The sequence below is a fragment of the Mustela nivalis genome, assembly GCF_964662115.1.
Source record: "Mustela nivalis genome assembly, chromosome: 8".
In the NCBI taxonomy this organism is placed as follows: domain Eukaryota; kingdom Metazoa; phylum Chordata; class Mammalia; order Carnivora; family Mustelidae; genus Mustela; species Mustela nivalis.
This window is the reverse complement of record NC_139027.1, coordinates 84,791,237-84,815,797: the sequence shown is the minus strand read 5'-3', so window position 1 is coordinate 84,815,797 and position 24,561 is coordinate 84,791,237. Positions and strand designations below refer to the sequence as shown.

The window sequence follows — 24,561 nt, the reverse complement described above, 5'->3', positions numbered from 1 at the left end:
CAATAATGAAATATTGAAAGTGAAAAAGTATAAATCTGGGGCACCTGGGTGGCTCAGTTGGTTAAGCATCTGACTCTTGATTTCGACTCAGGTGATGATCTCAAGGTTGGGAGATCAAGCCCTGCCATGTTAAGATTCTCTCTCTCCCTTCCTCTCTCACGCTATAATAAAAAGAAAAAGGATAAGCCCTTCCCCCCAAATCAATTCAGCATTAAATCCTAAGACTTATCTTTCAAAGCCTTCTCAAACTTAGTCCTACCACAGCAATCTCATTGTGGACTCTGTCCCAATTTACTCCAGTAAATTTACTCCAGTGACTCTGCTCCTCATTCTGTGTCCCACATAGTCACACCAATTTCTGCCTCAACAGTGCAGACACAGGAAGGAACTCCTCTTCCCCCTCCTCTTCCTTCAGAGTTCTATTCAGAGCCTCCTCATTGGACTCATGGGAAACCCAAGGTAAGCTTGAGGGTGTTGGGTCAGACTTCAGCGGCCCACAGCCTGCTACAAGCCCATGATTTGAGATCATTTAACCTCTCTGGGTCTCAAATAGAAGTAATGCTACTCTTACAAAAAACTGAGAATAAGTGAGGTAATGTAAACAGTTCTCAATTGTGTGTTTGGCACACGGCAAACATTTGTATCAGCTTTTCTATGACCTTCTATCTTAACATCCAGTTTAATTAAACATATCTGGTATATTTCTATTTGTAAGGTATTATGAGAGAGAATTCAGGAGAAATGAGGATAAATTGAGATTTTAATCTCAGAGGAAGGATAAGACCAGGATACAAATAACTCTAATATAAAACTAAATATGAAAAGCACCAAGGGAAATATGTCCTGGGAGTCAGAGGAATCTTTGGATTTTATGATAGATGGTGGCATTGGGAGTGGACCTTGAGAGACCTTGGCCATCCTCTAGCCTGACCCCTTCCTGGTTTTAGGGAGGCCCCCCGGCTGACCTTGGGGGAAGCAGAGTGGGTTTCTCCATCCATTTATTCTCCCTGTGAGAATAAATCGTCTGGGATTGACCGATAGAAACTTCTCACTCAGGACTTTGAAACTGGAGAGTGTGGCAGAAAAGAAGAAAACAAGATTCAGTTGGCTTTTATGGGAAGGGTCCCAGAACTTCCTTACAGAGATGTTAACCCGCTCAGTCCAGGCCCCTTCTCAGAGCTCCTCCAGCCCCACTGCAAACTACTTAATATCCTTCCCATAAATCCCTGTTCTGCTTAAGGTAACCAGAGGCACTTTGCCTTCCTGCTACCCAAACCCCTGAATGACACAAACTATAGGATTTTGAAGTTAGAGACAGGGAGGAAATTCCCGGTGCAGGGAACTTAGAACCCTGAGCATAGGGGGAATGTGGGAGGTTTCCATAGGAACAGGAAATGCCACCAGTTGCCTCCATGGAGCAGAGGACGCCAGCAAGGATCCAGAGGAGATCAGACCAAGGAGATATGGTAGTTAAGAATCAACGGGCTTGGTGGCAGGATAACTCATTAGGCGTGCCTACCAAGGAACACCTGGAGGTAGGAAGAGAGGTGATGCGTTGCACTACTCAGAGACGTAATAATTCAGACTTGGGTGGTGCCTATGGATGGGCAGTGGTGTAGGAGAAATTAAGGGGAAAGTCTCACAAGGAACTGACAAGTGATCAGATGTGGGGAAGCAAAGGAGAAAAGACATCTACTATAACCTTAGGGTTCAGGGTTCGGATTTGGATGTGAGCGAAGATGATGGTGTCAATATCACCAAATAGGAAAGCAGGGTAAACTGGTTTGAGAGGGATAAACGGTTCTGGTTTTGTCCCTTAACTTAAATTGAATGTACATTATTGCCAACTTACTACACAGACATTGTTCTACCCATAGTACAGAAATGAGCAAGTCACAGTTCTTGCCCTCGAGTGATGTTTGGCTAGGAGAGTAGCTATTAGCGTTCTGGGTCTGGAATAGTCCAATGGAGTAATGAACCATACTGCCCCATAATTGTGGCATCCATCTTAGCACGGATGGAATCATCCTGAGGGCAGAGACCAATCCAATTTTCCTCGGCAACTTCAGCGTCTTTTCTCCTGTACCCAGTATGAGCAGACACTTTGTAGATCTGTAATAACTGATGGAAATTCTGCACCTCCGTGAATTTGCCAAAGGCAACAGAGGACAGTGAGCTTTAGTGAGGAGACCTAAAAAGAGACCTTTATGAACTCCCTGTAAGAATGTCAAAACAAATACTGTGGACTTGCAGATTTCACTATTTCATTTTACCTACATTAGCAGAGGGGGATGGGACAGAAACACGAGTCTGGAAATGGCGTGGTAATTTCTTACCCAAACTCCTAAGTACCTTCTCATTACTTCTTCAGATTCGAGAGGGGACTGGCTAGGAACCCATGAAATTCATCTCTCAGCCACTGTCAGGATTAAGTTTCTGTAAAAAAAAAAAAAAAAAAAAAAAAAAAAATCACAAATACAAAGAGTAAGGTTCATAGAAACCAAAAAAAAAAAAAAAAAAAAAAAGACATTTTCTATGTCTTGTCAATGCAATTCTCCTGCTTCTAGCTCTGAATTATGATCTGGATTTCAGGAAATGGCAATGCATTATCTAAGTTTTTAAATGAAAGAAAAACAGGCAAGGTGATAGTCTAAAGCTGGGTCCAATTTAGGGTAAAAAGAAAAAGAGCAGTAAGTGTACTCTTATGCTCTCCAGTCTGTCCTATGCATTCTGTCCAGGAACACTTACTGTGATAATAGATCTATACAGTATAACTTTCGAACTTGAAGTCAGCTTGCTCCGACATATAAAAATGATCAAACTTTAAATTGTTTGTGATTATTAGCAGCAGGGAAGAATTCATTTTAGATAGGAAAACTTTTAAGAGAGCTCCATAACTTTAGACAAGCTAAGAGGATTTTGCTCAAATTTCCATTTTGAAATCTGCCTTTAGGGGAACATCACATATGAAACATTTCTGTTAGATACAATAAACCCTCAATTAATCAGGATGCCTCAGGAGGGAGGTGTTCTGCTAAATTAAATTTTCATTTTGGGTGAGGATTAACCAGAAAGCCCCTTTAGCTGGAACAGAAGTTGAAATATATATATATATATATATATATATATATATATATATAGCAAGCTGATATCTTACCTTAAAAAATGCAGTGGTACATGAAATGAGTCTTTCTTTGATGTTGGGGTGCACGTCATGCCTCAGAGTCATCGTTCTGAAGAGGTACCTTCATTTTACAGTGCTAAATATATGGAGGCTTGGGCAGAATCTGTACTAAGGCAGAACCACGTGCCAAAATGACTTTTTAAAAAATTAACGAAATTTATGTGTTTTCCTGCATTTGTTTTCCCAAAGAGGGAGATTGCCACTTAATGAGGTTTTCACTTACCTAAAGTCTCGTTATTCAGTGTTTTACCTACATATTTTAAAGGGGAAGACTTCTAAACTAGAAAGCAATTCCCAACTTGGGTATTGGTGAAGAGAATGGTGCTTTTTTCATCCCATTCTTGACTGAAACACAAATGAGGTGATGAGAAAGTATGTTCTGGAAATGCCGCCATGTGATATTGCTTTCACTTTGCTGTCTGTGTCGCCTCTCAGAACAGCTCTATGGTCCGTGCATTTCATGGGGCATTTTATGGAAATGGCTGTTTGAGAAATGATACTGTCTAGTTTGGTACCTAGTAGTCAGGGACACCCTCCCTTCCAGAAGCATTCTCCATTCAGTATTTAGTAAACTCTGCTTGGAGTTTCCCTCTCTGCTCCGCCCCCCACCTCCACACCCATGCTGGAGCACTTAACCACAAATGCCTCGACTGGCGATCATTTACATCTTTATGATATTTAAACAGGACAAATGGATTAAGAGCAAGAGAGATTAAGAGCAAGAAATCTCTTTGAATTCCCCAGAGCATCTCATACCAAGTTGGCAGTTAATAATGGTTTTTTGAAGGCATGCTGTATGATCAAACCATTTAGAAATACTGTTTTTGTAATGCAGATGTTTACCTATGTATATTACAAGTAATTATTAATGCTATCATTATTCATTTATTGTGTTCTTAGTACTTGCCAAGCACATGGTCTGAATTTCATAGCCCAGTGAGGGAAGGCTGATGATCCCCATCTTACAGGTAAGACTTAAAAAGCCCTAAGCTTGTCTAAGGTCACAAAGGTAACGGGGTGGTGATGGAATTTTTTTGTGACCTCTTGTACAAATATTGACTCATAGGATGCCTGTGAAATACAGCCAAGATTAATAAATTACACTTACTTTATTTTCTCACTAAATCACTTTCCTAGTGAATTACTTTTTCCCCTATGACTTCTTTATTTTATAGCTCAAGTTTGTACTTTTTGATTCCCTTCAACCATTTCACCCCCCACCCTCTCTGCAAACTAACCTGTTCTCTGTGTCTTTGAGCTTGTTTTGTTTGTTTTGTTTTTAAAAGTCCACATATAAGTGATATCATACAATATTTGTCTTCCTCTGTCTGACTTATTTCACTTCGCATAATGCCTTCAAGTTCCATCCATGTTGTTACAAATGGCAAGATTTCATTTTTTTATACGGCTGGATAATATTCCACAATACACACACGCACACACACAAACACACATGCACACACACACACACACACAACCCCCACCATTTCTTTATCCATTCAGCCACTGGTGAACACTTAGATTATTTCCAGATCTTGGCTTTTGTAAATAATACTACAATCAACATGAGAATATGCATATTTTTGGTACCGTTTTTTAGTTTTGTTGGATAAATACCCAGAATTGGAATTGCTGAATCATGTTATTTCTATTCTTAATTTTTGACGACCCTCCATACTATTTTCCACAGCACCCATTTACACCTCTGTCGATACTGTACGAGTGTTCCCTTTCTCCACACTCACCAACAATTGTTATTTCTTGCCTTTCTAATAACAGCCCTTTTAACAGGTTGAGGTAGTACCTCATTGTGGTTTTGATTTGCATTTCCCAATGAGGAGTGCTTTTGAACATCTTTTCAAGTAACTGCTGGCCATCTGTATGCCCTCTTTGCAAAAATTGTATTCAGATCTTCCGCCCATTTTTTAATCAGATTTTTTTGCTATTGAATTGTATGAGTTTTTCATATATTTTGGATATTAACTTCTCATCAGATGTGTAATTGTCAAATATTTTCTTCCATTTGGTAGTTTTGGTAGTTGCTTTTCCATTTTGTCGATGGTTTCTCTGGCTGTGCAGAAGCTTTTGGGTTTGATGTGGACATTTTTTCTGTTATTGCCTTTGCTTGTGGTGTCAAATCCAAAAATTTATTGCCAAGACAGATGTCAAGGAGCTTACTGCCTATGTTTTCTTAGAGGAATTTTATGATTTCAGGTTTTACATTCAAGTCTTAATCTAATACGAGTTCATTTCTATGTATAATGTAAGATAGTGGTCCAATTTTATTTATTTACATGTGGCTGTCTAGTTTTCCCAACACCATTTATTGAAGGGACTATCCTTTCTCCATTTTATATTCTTGGCTTCTTTGTCATAAATTAATTCACCATTTGTCGGGTTTACTTCTAGGCTCTCTATTTTATTTTATTGATCTCTATGTTTGTTCTGTGCCAGAACTATTGTGATTAAAATAGCTTTGTAATACAGTTCCTAATCAGGGATCATGATGCCTCTAGGTTTGCTCTTCTTTCTCACATTTGCTTTGGCTCTTCATGGTTTTTTGTGGTTCCATACAAGTTTCTTTCCAAAAAAATATGTCCCTGGAATTTCAATAGGAATGCATTGACTCATTAGATTGCTTTGAGTAGTATGGACCTCTAAACAATATTAGTTCCTTCAATCCATAAGCACATGATGTTTTTCATTTATCTGTTGTCTTCCTCAATTTCTTTCATCAATGTCTTATAGTGTTCAGTATACAGAAGTTTTACCTTCTTGGCTAAATTTATTCCTTGGTATTTTATTCATTTTGATCCAGTTGTAGTAGAATTGTTTTCTTAATTTCTCTTTGTGATGGGGTGTTATTAGTGTATGGAATTGCAACAGATTTCTGCATATCAATTTTGTATCCTGCAACTCTACTGAATTCATTTAGTAGTTCCAATAGTCCTAATTTCTGGTGGAGTCTTGAAGGTTTTCTACGTAAAATATCATGTCATCTGCAGATAGCGACAGTTTTACTCTTTCCTTTCAAAGCTGGATGACTTTTATTTCTTTTCTTGCTTAATTGCTCTGGCTAGGACTTCCAATACTATGCTGAATAAAAGTGGTAAGAGTAGAACATTCATGTGTTGTTCTTGATCTTAGAGGAAAAGCTTTTAGCTTTTCATCATTAAGTATGATGTTAACTGTGGACTTGTCATGTATGGCCTTTATTAAATTGAGGTCTTTTCCCTCTATGCATACTTTGTTGAGGGTTTTTATCATAAATGGATGTCGAATTTTGTCAAATTTTTTTTCTGCATCTGTTGTGATGGTCATATGATTTTTACCCTTCATTTTGTTAATGTAATGTATCACAGTGATTAGGTTATGTTGAACCATCCTTTCATTCCTTTTTCATTCATTTTAATATATTGTTGAAATTTGTTAATATTTTATTGGGGATTTTTAAAAAATCTATGTTCATCAGGGATATTGGCCTATAATTTTCTCATCCGGTGACATCTTTGTCTTGTTCTGGTATCAAGTTAATATAAACCTCATAAAATGAGTTTGGAGGGATACCTAGGTGGTTCAGTGGGTTGAAGCCTTTGCCTTCGGCTCAGGTTATGATCCCAGGGTCCTGGGATCGAGCCCCACATCGGGCAATCTGCTCAGGAGGGAACCTGCTTCCTCCTCTCTCTCTCTCTCTGCCTGCTTCTCTGTGATCTCTGTCTGTCAAATAAGTAAATAAAATCTTTAAAAAAATGAGTTTGGAAGAGTTCCTCCTCTTCTATTTTTTGGAGGAGTTTGAGAAAGATTAGTATAAATTCTTCTTTGAATGTTTGGTAGAATTCACCAGTGAATCCTTCTGGTTCTGGACTTTGGTTTGTTGGGAACTTTTTGATGACTGATTTAATCCTCACCAGTAATTAGTCTGTTCAGGTCATCTATTTCATCATGATGCAGACTTGGAAGATTGTATGTTTCTAGGAATTTATTTGTTTCTCTCAGTTGTCCTATTCGTTGGCATTTAATTATTCATAGTAGTCTCTTCTGACCCTTTGTATTTCTGTGGTATCAGTTGTCACTTCGACCATTTCATTTCATCTCTGATAGTATTTATTTCAGTTCACATTGAATTCTAAACAGAGTTCCTGATTCTCCCCCACCTCACTCTGATTTTATTAATCACTTCTGATGTCTACAGCGGACTAAGGCCTTGTGGTGTGGGGGTGTGTGTGATACCTGCAAACCATATGGACTCAGGCTGGAGGGAAGTACAAGCTCCCCAAGGTGGTCCTCCAAGTCAAACTGGCTGGGGAATTTGTTTCCTATTGCTGCCATAGCAAATTACCACAATGTCAGGGGCTCAAACAATGGAGATTTCTCACCCTACAGTTTTGTGAGTCAGAAATCCAATGCAGGTCTCATTAGGTTAAATTCAAGGCATTGGTAGAGCTGTGTTACCTTTTGTAGATTATAGGAGACAATTTGTTTCCTTAATTTTCCAACTTCTAGAGGCTGCCCACATTCCTTAGCTTGTGTTCCCTTCTCCATCTTCAAATCTACCTCAAAACCTGTCTCTCTATATATGAAGCTTCATCTAAGACTGAGGCTGACCTTTTAAAGTTTTTTAATTCCCTTGAATACCTTTTAAACCTGATTTCACCAATACATACATATTTCCAGTGTGATTTGTGCTAGATCCCGAAACCTCTAAATTTCTATTATTTGTAGACTGATTCTCAAGATCAAGTAGAAAAGCAGGTTGCAGTACAATAAACCACCTTTCCTAACCAGTTAGTATAAGTGGGAGAAAAACAAATGTGTTGTTATTGAAGAAATGGGTCTAAAACCCGCACCAATATTATAAACACCAAAGCAGCCTAAAAGTAGACACTACTGTTTAATCCAAATGATTGTAGCAGATGCCATATGTCCTCTCCAAAGCCCAGCTGCAGCTTCATTGGACAGATCCCCTTCTTACGTACATGCTAATGTATGTAATGCTAATTCCTATGTCAAGTGAGGGCAAGGCAGAATTCTAGCGAGTTAATCTCCCCCAAGCAATCCAAGCAATGGGGAGGTGAATCTGAAAATAAATATGCCAGCTTCCTTAACTCTGGATGGTTCTACATGGAGGCCCCCAGCAGGATTGAGGCCCCCCCTTGCTCATAACAATGACCCACTTGGTTACTTTCCTTTCTTGCCCATCTCACATCCCTATTCCCTCGTGGGCTTCTAGAAACACCTACTCATTTAGTCTGCTAGAACTGCTGTAACAATAGGTGACTTGAGCAGCAGAAACTTACTTTCTCACAGCTCTGCGGACTAGAAGTCTAATATCATGATGGCCACAGAGATGGTTTCTCTTGAGGCTCTTTTCCTTGGCTTGCAGATGGCCACCTTCTCTGCATGTCCTCTCATGGCCTTTTCTCTGTGCATGCATCCCTGCTGTCTCTTCTTCTTACAAGTACACCACCTTACAAGGGCCCCACCCTTATGACCTCATTTAATGTTAATTACTACTTTAAAGTTCACCTCTCCAAACACAATTACATCGGGGATTAGGACTTCATCCTATGAATTCAGGGGGATATTTAGTCAGAAACCTCTACCAAATAAATTACTTGTACTCAAATCCTTATCTCAGGGTATGAGCCCAAATTAGGATAGCCATATGCTGATTTGCCTTAGACCCTAAAAAAGGTGTTACAAAGAATCGTTATGATGTCTTACATACACACACACACACACACACACACACACACACACACACACACACGTGCGCGCATCTGCCTTGATAAAAACAGGCATTCCTGGAGTCAGGGAATGCCACTGAGCATCCCAAGCCAGATGCCTTGTAGGCTTGGATTGCATAACCCAAGAATATAAGTCATGTGTGTGACAGGATTCTCCTTAAAGGGATGCACTTCTGGATTCATGGGATTTTGCTTTTTCTGCATCAATTCCTTTTACTGTGCTATTTACTATTGTTTTGCCTGAAGGCAAGTTGCGTGAACTACTAGTGGGAGGAAATTCAAGAGACAGATTTCTCGGGGTGGGGGGACTCAGGAAGGCCTCATGTGATGTATTTTGGGGGCACGTATCTTAACAGTTACATGGTCCTTCCATTAGGACCCCTTTTCAGACCAGGGCTCATCATCACCGGGAGGGTCACTGTGGTACACTCTTGAATCAGCATACTTTCCCAACCTGTGGGCTAAGCAAACCTTGCACACCTTGCACATGCATAAACTACAATTTTTCCAATACATGCAGGTGCTGTGGTGATGAATAAGACACAAGTTCATTGTGTGGTACTCCCAAATTCATTGTAACTTTCAGTCCTGTGGTTGTCTTACCAAAGAATATTACACAGTTACCACTAACACATGAAGACATTTGACAAAATTATGTAAAAAGGGACCCTCCTACTCAAAATTTTGGAGTCTTTGTTCTAATCTGTGTCAGAGACATTTCTAACACAGCTACCTCTCCATGGACAGGTTCTAAGAAGATCTGGAATCTACTGCCTGTCTACAGTCCCTTGTCTCTTGAAGAATTCCGTTAGCCAGAATTGCCCTTCACTGTGGGTCTTCTGTTCTAGCTCTCCTTCTCCTCGACCTCCTTTTGTTTGTCTTGCTCTCTTTTTCTGCCAATATTTTTATTCTCTTCAGGTAGGCTTTCATCCTCAGCCTGATCACTATGTTCTGTATTCTTTTAATTGCCAGTTCATGGAAAAGCCTTCTTAACCCCAACCACAAGTATGCCTATCAGGTCTGGAGAACTTTACCCAAAAGCAGAGATGGAGAATTTGGACCAGGAGAAGAATCACTCAAATCTACACTAGTTCTTAAAGGTTGGTGGCACACAGTGTAACAGAAGCAGCTGGTATCCAGCCTTGGAATACAGCATGTCCCTGCCCGCAGGCTGGTTTCCAACTGCCCGTACCTGCAGTGTTTTGCCTTCAGGCTCTCTCTGGCCAATAGCGTCCATTCTACCCCAGTGCAAGGCAGGGAAGAAGTGTGAGGACATTAACACCATCCAGAGTCCCAACAGCCAATGACTGATGGGAATTCATTGACAAATACCCAACTCCTTCACCCTTCCGGAGGGATAACTGAGATACATGTCCCACAGTGACTCCCAGAGTTCTCTGGGTAATTAAGCCCCAGATGTCCACAGTGGTCACCAGGTTCCTAACAAATCTCATTTTTTCTTTCTTCCTTGTCTTGTCACACTCCCTGCTCCCTAATGCTGTTTTCTGTTATCTCTTCCCGATAATCTTCTTGCACTGCAGTCCTTCTCCCTGTCTTATCGGGTAACCCAAAGTAGAATGCAGCAGGACATTCTCTGCCCATATGCATTTTAAACAAGCTGTTTCTAGATTGAAGAAAAGGATAATCTGGCCATCCTCTAATCCTGCTTGGATTTGTAATTCATTACCTGGAGATGACAGTTAGCCATCTATGACCTGGACAAGTCGCTTAATGTCTTTGTGCCTCAGCTCCCTGATTGTGGAATAAGGGTTTGGGCTGGAGCAATGATTTTCAAAGTGCAGGGTTCTTCTGAAATAACTTTAAAGATTCTCCAGACAAAAGCAAAATCTGGAAATGAAGAGGCACTTATAGAATCATTTAAGTTAAATTACAAAACTTCAAGGAAGGGGGAAGAATATAGTGTTGGGTATTGGGAGATAATTCTCCATGGGTCTCTCATGTTTCTGCTCCTCTCACAAACAGAGGCCTTGACAATCTTTATTTCAGACTGTCCTTTCTTTGTTGTATGGCAGAGAGCCTTTGGAAATAAAGGCAGTGTCTCCCAACAGCCAGTGGTAGGTTCGCTTACCATTCAGCATAATGAAGGTAATGCTTTCCTCCACTACCATGGTTGAGCAGATTCCTTGTCTTGTAGCCCATTATAAGAATGCAAGTTCTCTTGGGCATCTGGGAGGCTCGGTTATTAAGCATCTGCTTTTGGCTCAGGTCATGATCCCAGGGTCCTAGGATAGAGCCCTGCATCCAGCTCCCTGCTTGGCTGGAAGCCTGCTTCTCCTTCTCCCACTCCCCCTGCTTGTGTCCCTCTCCATCAAATAAGTAAATAAAATCTTAAAAAAAAAAAAAAAAAAGAATTCAAGCTCCCTGAGCTTTGAGCTTTCTGGGCACTGATAAACACCCATTCCTTACATAGAATCTTCTAGACCACTTGGAGTTAACCCAAAATGACTTGAGAAACAAGGGGAACCAAAAGCAGAGATGAAGGTCATGTCACTTGCTATCTGGGAGTATGAAAGCCCTTTGTCTCTGATCCAGGAATTTCATGTCTTCTGCCAGCATTTGTGAAGCTATGGTATAATAACTTTTTAGCTTACAAGTTGGGTAAAACCTCAGACCCCTCACCATACTTAACATGTGGAAAATGTTACTGAATCTTGCATTGTTGGTGTTACCAATGAAATGTGGGCTGATGGAAGGTTTGTACAATATAGTAATTGCCATTGTCCAACAACAGAGTCTAAAATAGAACCCAAGAGTACAGACCCAAGTTCTGAAATAATTGGCTTAAACTCTGAGATTAGTAAAATCTTTACATTTCAAATAAGCAAGTGTATTGATGTTGGTGATTTCTCTACTTTGATGGGTTTTTTTTTAATATGTTTTTACAGGCAAATAAAAGGGATATTTATCACTATATAAAACACTCACCACAGACATATTTGGAGAAGAAAATTGTAACTAACTGCTTAGAACTCAAATAACCTCATAAAAAATGTAGCAATGTCTGTATAATGAGGAATAGAAAAACTATTTGCATAAAAATTATTGCCAATATGTATGCAAGCAGTATATTTGCATAACAGGCTCTGGCGGTTAACAAAAAGACAACTTTGTTTTTTAAGTGTTGGGTAACGTCCTACAAATTGACAACTTTATTAAAGGATTGTCTTCCCGTTGCAAACTTTTCAGTTATTTACAGTGATAAATGCGGTGAATTCCAGAATTTACTTTTCATATTGAAGTTCACTGGTTATACTGAAGAGAGGCACCAGGGCATGTAAATACTTCAAATGAGACAGAAAATTACTATTGTGTAATAGAAGTATCTTTAGCTGAAACTCTCAAATATAGCATGACTGTGCTGTTTGCCTGTCTTATGGATATTTTTAAAGAACTAAATTTGGCAATGCAAGGCCCCTATGTTACCATGCCTAAAATTACAGTTAAAATGTCAGCAGTGAAACTGAAAACTAATGTTTGTACTCAACAAGCAAAACAAAGTAAATTAGACTATTTAGAAACCTCAAATTACTATTTGACAAAGAGCTGTGCTACTGTGTCTGATTTTTAAAATATTAATACAGTTTTATATTGTTCATGGTTATGTTTGAAAAGTATTTCCTGCTCCATGATAATTAAAATTGTCTTATTCTTTCTCTGTTCCCTTACTATTCATCACATTTCTGAATTTGCTTAATTGATGTGTATCCTGGATGTCAAGGAAGCCATTTTTTAAAACTTGTACCATTTGGATCTAGTTGTGTTTGTGAATTTTAACTGCTTTAGTTCTGAACAACTAGAATCAGGGAAGAGGGCCAGAAGACTGTGCTTGACATCCGTGAGTCCCAATTCCTAAATTTTGTATTCATGGTATTGTTCTCGATGATTTACTTTATAAGTACATGTTACTTACTTCATAAGTACATGATTTGGATGTGTAAAATAATTTTATGTTAACAAAATACCATATTTTCTGTTGCAGTCCCTAGAGCTTTACCTAAGATTTTATTTTTGTGAGATTTGAGGGGTAAAGAATTTTGAAAATCACTAGACCAACTGGTTTTTCAGTTTCTAAAGACTTTATTCCTCTAACTTGAATTTAAAACCAACTTTTCTATTTTTCAAAATTATTGAAACAGAACACTGAAATGCTATCCAAATTAGACATACACACCCCCACACACATATTCTTGTCTCACTGTCCCAGCATTTCCTTCTCTGGTGTGATCCAATTGCCTTCTCTAGTCATTGTCTGAATCAGATGTGCCAACTTTTCTGATTATTTGGTTTTTAAGTCCTCATTTGTCTTCCTTCAAGCTGGTTGCTTTTGGTCTCATTCGCTGCTCATCTATACTTTTGCAGAAAGATGGATGGAATATTTACATAGAACAACAAAAATGGAAAGCAGGTCATTTTGGTATTTTGTCAACTCTGATAAAAAGCTTTTAGTGGAGTAAATATTTAGGCTTATTGGCTGGGACAATATTTTAGTTTTTTATGCTGCCATATGAAGATGTCTGTACAATGAAAGATTCTGGAGAAAACTTTGTATTATATAATTGAAATACTCTTTATCTCAGATTATGGTGTTGTGCCTCAGGCTATGTACTTATCCTCTTACTGTGTAACAGATTATCCCATAATTTATCATGTAAAACAAGATACATGTGTGATCTCATGTTTTCTATGGATCCGAAACCTGGTACAACTTAGCTGGATGCTTCTGTCAAGGTCTCTTATGAGGTTCCGATCATACTGCTGTCCAGGGCAGTGGTCTCATCTGAAGGCTCTACTAGGGGATGAGGGTTTGCTTCCTCACTGACTAGTATGGCTGTTGGCAGGATTCAGTTCCACACAGGATGTTGGACAGAGGGTCTAAGTTCCTCATTGGCTGTTGGCTAGAGCCTCCCTCAGTTTTTTTGACATGGGCCTCTCCATTGGTCAGTTTACAACATGGCATTTGTCTCCTGTCAGTGTGAGCAAGAGAAAGACAAAGAGAGGGGGCTTGAGGCAGAAGCCACAGCCCGTTTGTGATTTAATCTCAAAAGTGACATCCTGTAGCTTTTTCCATATTCTGTTGATAAGAAGCAAGTGACTGGGTCCAGCTCACACTCAAGGGGGAGGGTATTGCTCAAGGGCATTCCACCAGGAGGTGTAGATCACTGGAGGTCCTCTCTGAGCCAGCTGACTGTGGGGTGCTCATGCCTCTCCCATAACCTGAAGGAGCCCAAGTCACACAGTGAGTAGGTGTATATGGCTAACATCACTCTGTTCCTGAAATTGAAAGGAAATGACAGCTTCCCTGCCCTTACGTGTCCACTATTTTGTAACCATCCAATTCAGAACATGGGGATGTTGGTGGCAGTGGTGGAGGGCACACTCAATCCCATCACCACAGACACTGAAAGTCTCACAGTGTGCCCACCAGACAGGAACAGGCCAACCACAGGACACACCACACAGGCCCAGCATGCCTCTCTTCCTCTGTAATCATACCTTGTTGCTACCTGTCAGATTATTACCATGCCTCACTGCATGTAAAGTGACTTTTTAAGGTTAAAAGAATTCTTGCTCTGAATTGAGGTTGACACAAGCCAGTATATCGCTGCCCTGACTAGCTGCTATGGCAGTTTCCGGAACTTGCTAATTGGCGTGTGTCCAGACTTCAGGACTGTACTTGCTTCAGCTGCTACTCAAAGTAGGAGCTGACTGTGCCAAGGTCTCTGCACAGCTCAAATCCCTGCACCACTCATAGTGGAAACTGTGTGGATAACCACCTGACTGAAGCTTGATTACATTGGCTGTTGAAAAATAATCAGCATGATGAGTTGAATAAAACACTGGATATACGTATGAAACAATTTACATTTACATAGAGAAAGCTGTATGAAGAGTTCACTCATTTTCTGAAATACAGAGTTGACAAGAAGCAGTGATGATCTCAAATCGAGGACAAGGAGGACTATCACTCCTCTTGAGAAGCACCCAAGGAAGATGATCTAGAACAGCAAGCAAGGAAAGCTCTAGTTTCATCTATTAGTATTATAACTCAAAATACATATGGTTCCAGACTCATTCCAAGTGCAGATTGTGTTTGGTTAAAAGTTCTATTGGGAGGCAGTCTTGCCTAGCTTTGACGGAACCTCTCTACTGGAACATTCCAAGCTCCATAGGAATGCTAGGGATTGCAGTGGCAAGAACAATTTGATTCCCTGCGATTTCAGCTGCCCCACCTCTCCTCAGTACAGATTGCAGAGAGAAGAAGGAGTTATGCCAAGATCTATTTTAAGGCTCTGTACATTAACTAAAGAGGCACACCTATTTTTAGCCCAAATGAATAGATTTTCATTACCTTAACCCTAAAACTGAAGATGAGGGTGAGTTGGTGGGCTTTCCCCTTTCATCTCAAACTTTCTTTTTAAGTCTTTAGAAATCATTCTTGACCTAGAATGTGATGAATTCTGAAATATGGTAATTATCTGTTTATAATGCAAACAATTGGCAACACATCCTTGATCAGATCCTCAATATGAGTCCTTGGAGATATTAGAATTCTTCCCCAAGCAGCTCTTGAAACATGCATTATTTTTGACTTATAAACTTCAGCAGTACAGAGGACACACCCAACTTTTCTGTTCCTGTGCCATAAGCTCAGGGGATTTTTCTTCCACGCTGAATGAAGGCTGGTTTGACACAGGCTTGAGGAAAAAGCTTAGAGGTAAAACCAAAGAGAGAAAGAGCAGATCCATGATCAAGGGATTCAGGGCATCCAGAAGGCAGACACAGAGTTGGGATGAGCTACTGGCCTCTCGGTTGCCTCCTTTGTGCCTAAAAATGATACCTAAGTGTCTCTATTTTCTATCATCAAATTACAAAATGTTATTAATATTTAAATTTACATTTTTCATTTAATGCAACTATATTCCTTTTTAAGTAAGTGTGATGCATCAAACTTCAGATGTTCAGAATTGGAAAGATAAAGAACTATTATTTTTTTTAACTGACATTTCTGACATTTAAGTAATTTTGAGGGTAGTCTGTTATCATGTGTTTACATCTATTGTACTATTTCCCATCAAATGTCTTCCATTCAATATTTCTGGAGATCTTTCTTTCCATGGAAAGCAATCTCAATGTAACTTTATGGTAGAGATCAATGGATAGTTTACAATATGGACGTTTGCTCTATAAGCTATTGAAGTAAAATTTATCTGTTCTGTAGTGTAAAAGAGACATGGAGAAGCATGTACACTCAACTGTTAATCACAAGTTAATACTGGGAAATACCACCAGGCTCCTGGGATCTCTTACCCCAGGAGGTGCCAAGACCCTCCATTTGGGACCTATCGCATGGAGCTCTAGATCACTTCTAGAGCCCCCTAGAGCCTGATGGAGTACAAGAGTACCCAATTTGCCCACCAGCAGAGGATACCATGGACAGCACACACAGATGGCCAGACCCAGTGGAACCCTGTGAAGCTTGAGGTGGAACTCCATGGCAAACCATGGCAGTCTGACTTGACCAAAGAGGATGGACATCCCTGCAGTACCAGCCAGGATAGTTGTCATCACCCAGAGAGGTTCCCTGTCCCTTCCCCTATCCTGTCGCTGTGCCCTGACACGACATACATAGACCAACCTCAGGAAAAATGTTATGTGTGTACATTTGTGTGTCTGGGTGGACACTGAGGTCACTGCAGGTACATTTCTGTCACCAGGGGTCAGGGAAGGGGTATTGTACTCCCCAAAGAAAAGAGTTTCAGATAAATTGAGACTCCCTTGGGTTCCTGGATGCAGGTGTTTCACCCGTAGTTCCTATAGGCTTCTACATGAAGCTCAACTTAGTTTCCCAACTTTCTAAAATAATCCAAAACTAATTCCAAAAGGACATTTTCACTTTTGTTCAGAGAATGCTCGTCATGTAGGCTGCAGTGGCACTTTATGTTTAACATTTTTATTGAAGTATTACATTTGACATTTGATGAATAACACCTGTAAATTGGATCTGAAGATAGAATGGATCAAAGACATGGGTTTGATGTCTAGGTGGTGACATCTTGAGATGTCTAGGTGGTCCTTCTCAGCTCCAACATGCTCTGATTACCTGAATTACCAACACCTCCTTTTCCTGGAATTGTTGGGAATTTCAAAGAATCTACTACCTGAGTCTCTTTTTAAAAATTAGATGTCTTGTAAACCTTAGCCCCCCTCAATTTTTTTTTTTTTAATTCAAGAAATCTCACATCATTCTATGGCCATAGCCCAGATATGATTAACTTTTGGACACATTTCCTTCCAGACTTTTTTTCAAATGTACATTTTACTTTCATAGTTGTATTTTTTTTTTTTTTACTGCCCATACAATTTTTCACAGCTTGTTTGGGTAATACATATATTTAATTCAAATTCAAAAGTGAAAAGTTGTGGCCACTTTGTTGCTTTCAGTTACACAATTTCAATTACAAGTGAGAATCACTGGTGGGGATCATATTTTGATCATTAATTCCATTTTCCTGGTCACAAATGATTGCCTTGTGTTCTTTTGCATTTGGTTATCAAGGTTTAAATGTTCTTATTTACTCATATGACCTCTTTAGCTGATAAATATATTGAGCATTTTTCTACCAAATTTGTCCTAGTCGACAGATTTTCATTAACATGCTATTTATTTAGTCGTATCTTTCTTTTACGAATTGCTGTGCCACTTCGATTCTTAGAAAACTATTCCTCTTCAGGGTCTTGACAAATATTTTATATATTTTATAAATAATTTTCTTCTGTGTTTAGCTGTTGGAATTTTCTGACACTGCAGATAAAATCCGTGAATGAAAACAAAATTACTCTTTCCCCGACTGTAATCCCGGTTCCCTCCCGGTCGCGCCATCTTGTGGGCCTCCACCAGCCACCCTCCTCCTCACTTCCTCCACTTCTTTGAACAGGAAGTGGGACAATTTTGTGGCAGGCAAAGCAAAGGGCTCATGGGGGGGCACCATTCCTTCCTCTGGCCTCCTTTGTGATCTCTGAGAAACCAGAGCTGTTCACCTCAGCTGAGTTACCCCAGAAACCACTCAGCAGTTGTGATGCGCCAAGCTTCGAAATGGCCTTCTGCTTTGGCATTATGAAAATGTCCACTTTCTGCTGTGGGCATCACCCTCGTGGACCTGCAGTGCTCAGGGCCTGGTGCCCCTTTCATTTGAGAGCAGGATACCATCAGAAAGTCTTCCTGCGGCCCTTAAGATGCCTCAGGACTTTCTGTATCGCTCTCTTTTTCCTTCCTGTCTCATTTTCGCTGCCTGGAACTTTAGGCATCCCTAAGTGTGGAGCCCTCCCCACCGCAACCCCATCAATAAAATTCTCACCACTGTTCTTCACTGAAGAGCCTTAAAAAGAAAATGGATGGCCATTTCTCTGAGAGAGTTTAATTATGATCCTGCCCTACAGCAGCAAGATGAATTGGATGGCATCTCAAATTCTTTCCAAAGGAGCAGTTGGGAGAGACCTATAAAGCCGTGTGTCTAGACTGGAAATGAGGGAAAATCCTAGTTGTCTTAAAGTAGATGAAGTCCACAAGAGTTCCGTTTTTTTCAAAATTTTACTTCGTTAATCTCAGGAAAGGACTCCTACTTTTAAAGCTCTGATAATGCCCGGTCTCAGGCCACTGGCCATCTGAGCCTATATACCAAGATTATCGGAATTCCCAGTGACATACTGTCCCTCCCCCGTGCAAAGATGTCAGGGAGCTGGCAGGGATGAAGTTTTCCATGAGCTGTGGAAACCACTCCCACAAGAGACAGATGTGCATCCTAGCACCTCAAGAGAAACTCGACTTTCATTTGCTATTAATTTTTTATCATTCTCGACCACTTTTGCCCCAGAAATTTCAAACCTTATCAATCTTTCACCATTCACTCTGTACCATTTTCAGTGCGGAGGGAAATGAGACCACTATTCGCTCACATTATAAAAAATAGCCTGTTCATATCATGACTTTGTTTAGATTCCAATATACTAAGGTTGTGTTTTGTTTTGTTTTGCTTGTTTTTTTAATTAAAACTTGAGTAGAGGATTTAATGCCTACTTTAAACATAGTCCTACATTTATTTTATGAATGTTATTCTTCCCTTGACAAGACGGGTTTGGAGTCTTAAAATGTCTTTTGAATGTGCATTATTATCCATTGAGCTAAAAATAATGTTTTCCTTTTGTTAATGCAACTACAAGAAGAGGTCAATGTTTTCTCCTTGAAAACTTAAATAGTCTCATTTAGAGGACTTAATTGACAAAAAAAAAATATCCCTTTGCTTGATAAATATTAAAAAATTACAACAGCGAGACGAAGATACATAACGAAGATTCCTAACCAAGGAGACAATGCTTTTATTGGTCTAAATGTTATATGGAGAGAGGGTCAGCCCTAAACAATGGGACAGGTGTGGTTACTTAATAAATGGTGTCTGGTTAAGTGTTTGGCAGTTTGGGGGAGGGAGAGGATCTACTTAGTTCCTGTAGCACGGATTGCTAATTTCCCTCCAGATCTGTTCCCCTCTCCCTGTTTACTAATAGCCCCCCCCCCAGCTTTAGAGAGCACCTCCATCAACACATGCTGTGCTCCCCAGTTCCCTGGCAACTAGAGAATCACACAAGAACCCAGGCACTTTACACAGAAAACTGCATGCCCTTGGTTCTTTATCCCTTCCTGCAGACTGAAATTCAGACTTGGTGGTTAAAGATCAGCAGTAGCCATGGGAGAGTAAACAGCCTTGGGACTAACAGAACTGGAGGGAAGAAGTCTGGGTCCCAGGGTCCCTGTGTGATATCAGGGAGCAGAGCTTCCTGTCCTGGCTGGCCCAGGGCCCTTGACAACAGTTGATCACCATATAAGAGACTAATTATCAAATTGAATGAACAGTTGAATATTTGCAATGGACATAAAGATAAAAGATATAAAATATTCAAAGGAGATGAGATATGAATTGCTCTTGAACACATGAAACAACACTCAATTTACTCCTAATAGGAAAAAGCAAATTAAAATAATGTTTTTAAACCTCTCAGATTGGCAAATAATCAATACAAAGTGATAAAACAAAAACAGTCAACTTCAAGTAAATAAGGAAGGATGCAAATAAAACAAAGCATACAGAAAAAGAAATATTTATTGAAGATAACAAGCCAATATTTCCATGTATTAATTGGCAATATTTCCCTATTGTGGGGGAATGTGTACATTCCAACAATGTTATGAGGAAATTGGATACAAATCTTATGGAGAATCATAAAATTGTGTTTTTGCTAGCCTTTGTCAGTCTATACAGTTGAAATGATTCAAAATATAGCAAATGTATACATGAAGATATATATAGTGATATCATTAATAATAGTAAAAAATTAAAGTCAAGATGCCCACAGAAGGGAGATGGCTATTATGTAACCACTCAGTGGAAGAGTGTAATCATTTCAGATGATGCTTGTGAAAACTGCAACACATAACAAGAGGATTGATATATTTTTTAAGTGGAAAAAGCAAGTTGAAACTGTACATACATTTATTGTGCTGTTGCGTTTTCTATGCCTACATCTGGTTCTGTATCTTTAGCCCAGATCTGTCTCTTCAGCATAATGCTGAATTTCAGATGGCTATCTCCACCTGCCTACTCCTTATCCTTTTCCAATAAATCTTCCAGGCTTCTGCCAAATTAATTCATCCACTGTTTATTCAACAAATATTTATTGAGCGCTAATCACTAGCCAGGAACAGTTCCAGAAGCTCGGGACACGCCACTGAACAAAACAAAGAGTGCTGATCTCACAGGGATTATGTTCCCGTCAGGGGAGACAAACAATAAAAATAAGTCAATAACTATACAGTATGTGAGAAGGTGGTGAGTGCTGGGGGAAAGAAGAAAAAGGAAAATAGAGAAAATAGAGCACTGCAAGGTGGTTGGCTGCGGGATGCGGTCGGGTCGCAGGGAGACATAGAGCTCTCCGAGTAGAAGCTCATTGGGAAGGAGCTTCGATCAAGGAGACTTGATCAAAGACTAAACGGAAAAGATGCAGGGAACTTGAGTGGAGATCTGAGGCAAAAGCATTCCAAAAGGCGGGGCCTCTGGAGCTAAAGCTCAGGGGCGGGTTCCAGCACGCCGTGTTGAAGGCCCTGCGGCCTCCGTGATGGATTGGATTGGAATGGGGGGTGTGGGGAGAGATCTTGTGGACCCCTGTGAGGATCCCCGCTCTGGTCTGATGAGACCTGGCGGCGCGACGGGGTGTGAGCCACGCGCGCTCCCGTTGGGGTTCTAGAAGAACTCCCCTCCTGAGCTGGGAATGGAAAGAAGGGGCAATGGGAAAGGGAGACATCAAGTTAGGGGACTTTTACAGCCATCTGGGTGAAAGATGGGAGTATGGGAGGAAGAGATAGGACTCCTGGATCGGTTGAAAGGAGGGCTACACGATTTCCTGAGGAGGCACGAGAATGGAAGAGAAAAGCCAGGGCGCCTCCAAGCCCTGAGCTTGATCAACCGGTAACTGCACCCACTGCAGTGGTTAAATGGAAGTTGGCATGACTACGGAACCTCCAGGTGTTGGTGTTGAACAGGGAACGTAGGGGTCCGCAGCGTGGAAGACACCACTGTTGCTGTAGAGTTGTAATCCTTTGTGGTTCTCTTATTTTTTATTTTTAAACATTTATTATTTGAGAGAAAGTGAGAATGAGAGTGTGAGTGGAGGGAAGGCCAGAGGGAGAGAATATCAAGCAGACTCCCGGCTGAGCGCACAACCCATGCAGGGCTCGATCCCATGACCCAGGAGTTGAGGAGCTGAGCTGAAGCCAAGCGTGGGACACTCAACTGACTGAGCTGCCGAGGCATACCACTGTCCCCTTATTTTAGAGCTAATGATTTCCTTCAGATCTCAGAGGTCCTGCAGGGTCTGTAGGCCTTGAGCACTGGGTCTATGGCCCTGATGACTTCAGGTTGCTGACAGGGTAGACAGTGCTCATTTATCATGAGCCCTGAGCTACCTTTTTCATTCAGTTTCTGCCCCTGTCCTCTTCATTCCCTCTAGAATTCATCCAGACTCATCTCCCTGAATTTCTTCTAAATAGCTCCTCACTTCGTCCTCTGATTCTGCAGCTCAGGGCTGTCCCTGAGTCCTGCCTCCCTCTTCTCATTGTGTGTTTGTTGATGGCAGTACTAAAGATCTGAGAAGGCAAATATCCCCAAATGATAGGAGCTATGCCCTGGCAATGGGCTTCTGACAACCTTGCACTTTCGAGAAATTCTGTAGGGTTACCATCTTTGAATGACTTTGCAATTTTCTCCATCCTTTTTCCTTCCTTCAAAACTAACTGCAGAAAGATTGATTGTAAAAATATCCCATGGATGTTGGCATTTTCCTTTATATGCAACTGAGTGGGATGCTTTATAATAAAAGTATTGCTGTGATTGTCGTCCTACCCCAACTTCCATGCTTGTGATTTCAAGTTCTTCGTGCATTTGCAATGAGCCGGTTCCCAAATTCATCCCAAAAGGTGACAGCGTGTTTTCTGCAGAGCAGAAACCATACCTGAACAAGGACATTGGGTGCTTAGACAAGAAGCTCAATCTGAGTCAGGCTGGAGAGGTCATGGCCAAATTTGTTTCTGGTGAAAACAGAAGTTCTGGCTCTAGTTTCTTTCCAGATCAGGTGGCTGAATGGGACCTGGGGTGACAAGAGTGGATCCAGAGGTGGTGGGGAGGGGAGGTGGATACCAGCACCTTTTAAAGGAAATATGACAAAAGCTGGAAGTATCTAACACGAGGGGGCTGCCTGCAGAGCCAGAGAGCAGGCATCCTGGCTTCCAATTCTTGCCTTCTGTGAATCCTGACACATCTTAATGTTTGGCGTCTCTATTCCCGTATTTATAACTAGAGACAATAAAAACTGTCATAGGGTTTAGTGTGTGTGTAAAGACTTGGCAGTTTGGAATGCACAAGGGTTTCAGGTGCTATGTTCTTAGTAAATATTAATTTCTCTTCTTTTTGCTGGGATATTACAATAACGACAATACAAAAGTGTCATTGATCTAGTAAAGCTGCATGTTCAGGTGGCTTGTAAAGGATTTGCTGAGATCCAAAGTATCTTAACCCTACCTGGGCTCCCAGATAATCACACTGATTATTTATGTAATAATCACCAATAGGCCTAGAGAACCAGCTTGGGGTCTAGGCATTTATGTATATTTCACATCAGCCTGTGGAGGCAGGACCTGTGATCACTATCCTTCTGTCCCGTGGGAAAGGAGAGTCGTGGAGAGGAGAGGCAGACCTCCTAAGGTCACAGACAGTAAGTGGGAAGGGCAGGTCTTGACCCCTGCACCCCACTGCCTTTCGGCCAGCTCCTATCCACTCAGTGCAGGCTGTGAGCAGCCCTATCAAAGGGCTCCCGTATCCTAAATACCCAAGTGGTTCCTGCTGAGTCAGTCCCGCTGACTAGGCTCACACAAAGATCTTAATTCACTGTGACTCCAGCACGGCTATTTTCACTCTTCCTGTGTGCTGATTCTGCTCACAGTGACATTGGCAAACGCATGACATGGAATGAAACAAAGCATTCCTGGAAGCTTGATTTCCAGAAAGACTGTCATTGTCCCTCCCTCTTCCTCTCCTCTCCCCACCGAGGAAGCCCCCAACCCTGGGGGAGTGACTCCAGAAAATGCTTTCCTTTGAATGTCATCATTTACACTCTCTGCCAAGTGTCCCTCTAACTCAAGTCTTGCCTCTCGCATTAGGGTGCAGTCAAATTAGGCAAGCAGGTACCTTGAACCCTTCGATGGAGGAGTGTCAGATGTCAAAATCAGTTACTTTATGCTGGAAGGTGTTACATTTCAGCGCATTTCTGCAAGGACTACAGTCAGAGCTTTAAGGCTTTGAAATGTCAAGGCCCCATACTCATCTATTTTACCAGTGTTGACATTTGACTGGCTGAAAATTGCCTTTGAGTCCTGTTCAAACATTTGAACTGTTGCATCTTATTGTTTCTGGTGCTTGAGAGCATCAACAAACAGTGTGCAAATCCGACAGCTGTATTGTAAGTTCCTATGCTTCGTCTCCTTTGCTAGGAATCCACCTTAAGCTCCACACATAGAAAAGAACTGAAATTTTTCTCTAAAGACTGCAGTGTGCACAAGCACGGGAAAAGACAGCAGGGAAGTGTTTGCTGATGAAATTGATATTCCTCAAAGATGGACGGTAATATCTATTCAAGAAATGCCAGGCGCCTGAGGTAATTCACTGCAGGAAGTGACAGCTGGGGCATGGAAAGAGGAGGAGGGTAATTGGCTAAATTAAAATTGAGATCAGAGTTAACACTTTTACATGTGTGAAACTTGCAGTGCAATCTAAAATGAGCTAAAACTCGTTGAGATCAAAATACTGTCTGGCCTGTATTTGAATCTCACTCCCCATTTCCAATCCTTGCCATTTCTGTGCACCTTTTCATTCTGTTACCTGGATGACATGAGAGAACAGAAAATCCACTGCTCGGGGTGCCTGGGTGGCTCAGTGGGTTAAAGCCTCTGCTTTCAGCTCAGGTCATGATCTCAGGGTTCTGGGATGGAGCCCTGCATTGGGCTTTCTG

At 40.9% G+C, this 24,561-nt stretch overlaps 1 long non-coding RNA gene across 1 annotated transcript; it reads left to right on the top strand.

Annotated features, from left to right (window-relative positions):
- The first annotated feature begins 1,417 nt into the window (after nucleotides 1-1,417).
- LOC309871118 lies at nucleotides 1,418-24,236 on the top strand. The gene is made up of 3 exons (XR_014315044.1): nucleotides 1,418-1,535; nucleotides 4,085-4,152; nucleotides 24,044-24,236. It is a non-coding gene; the product is annotated as an uncharacterized lncRNA (long non-coding RNA).
- Nucleotides 24,237-24,561: the final 325 nt, after the last annotated feature.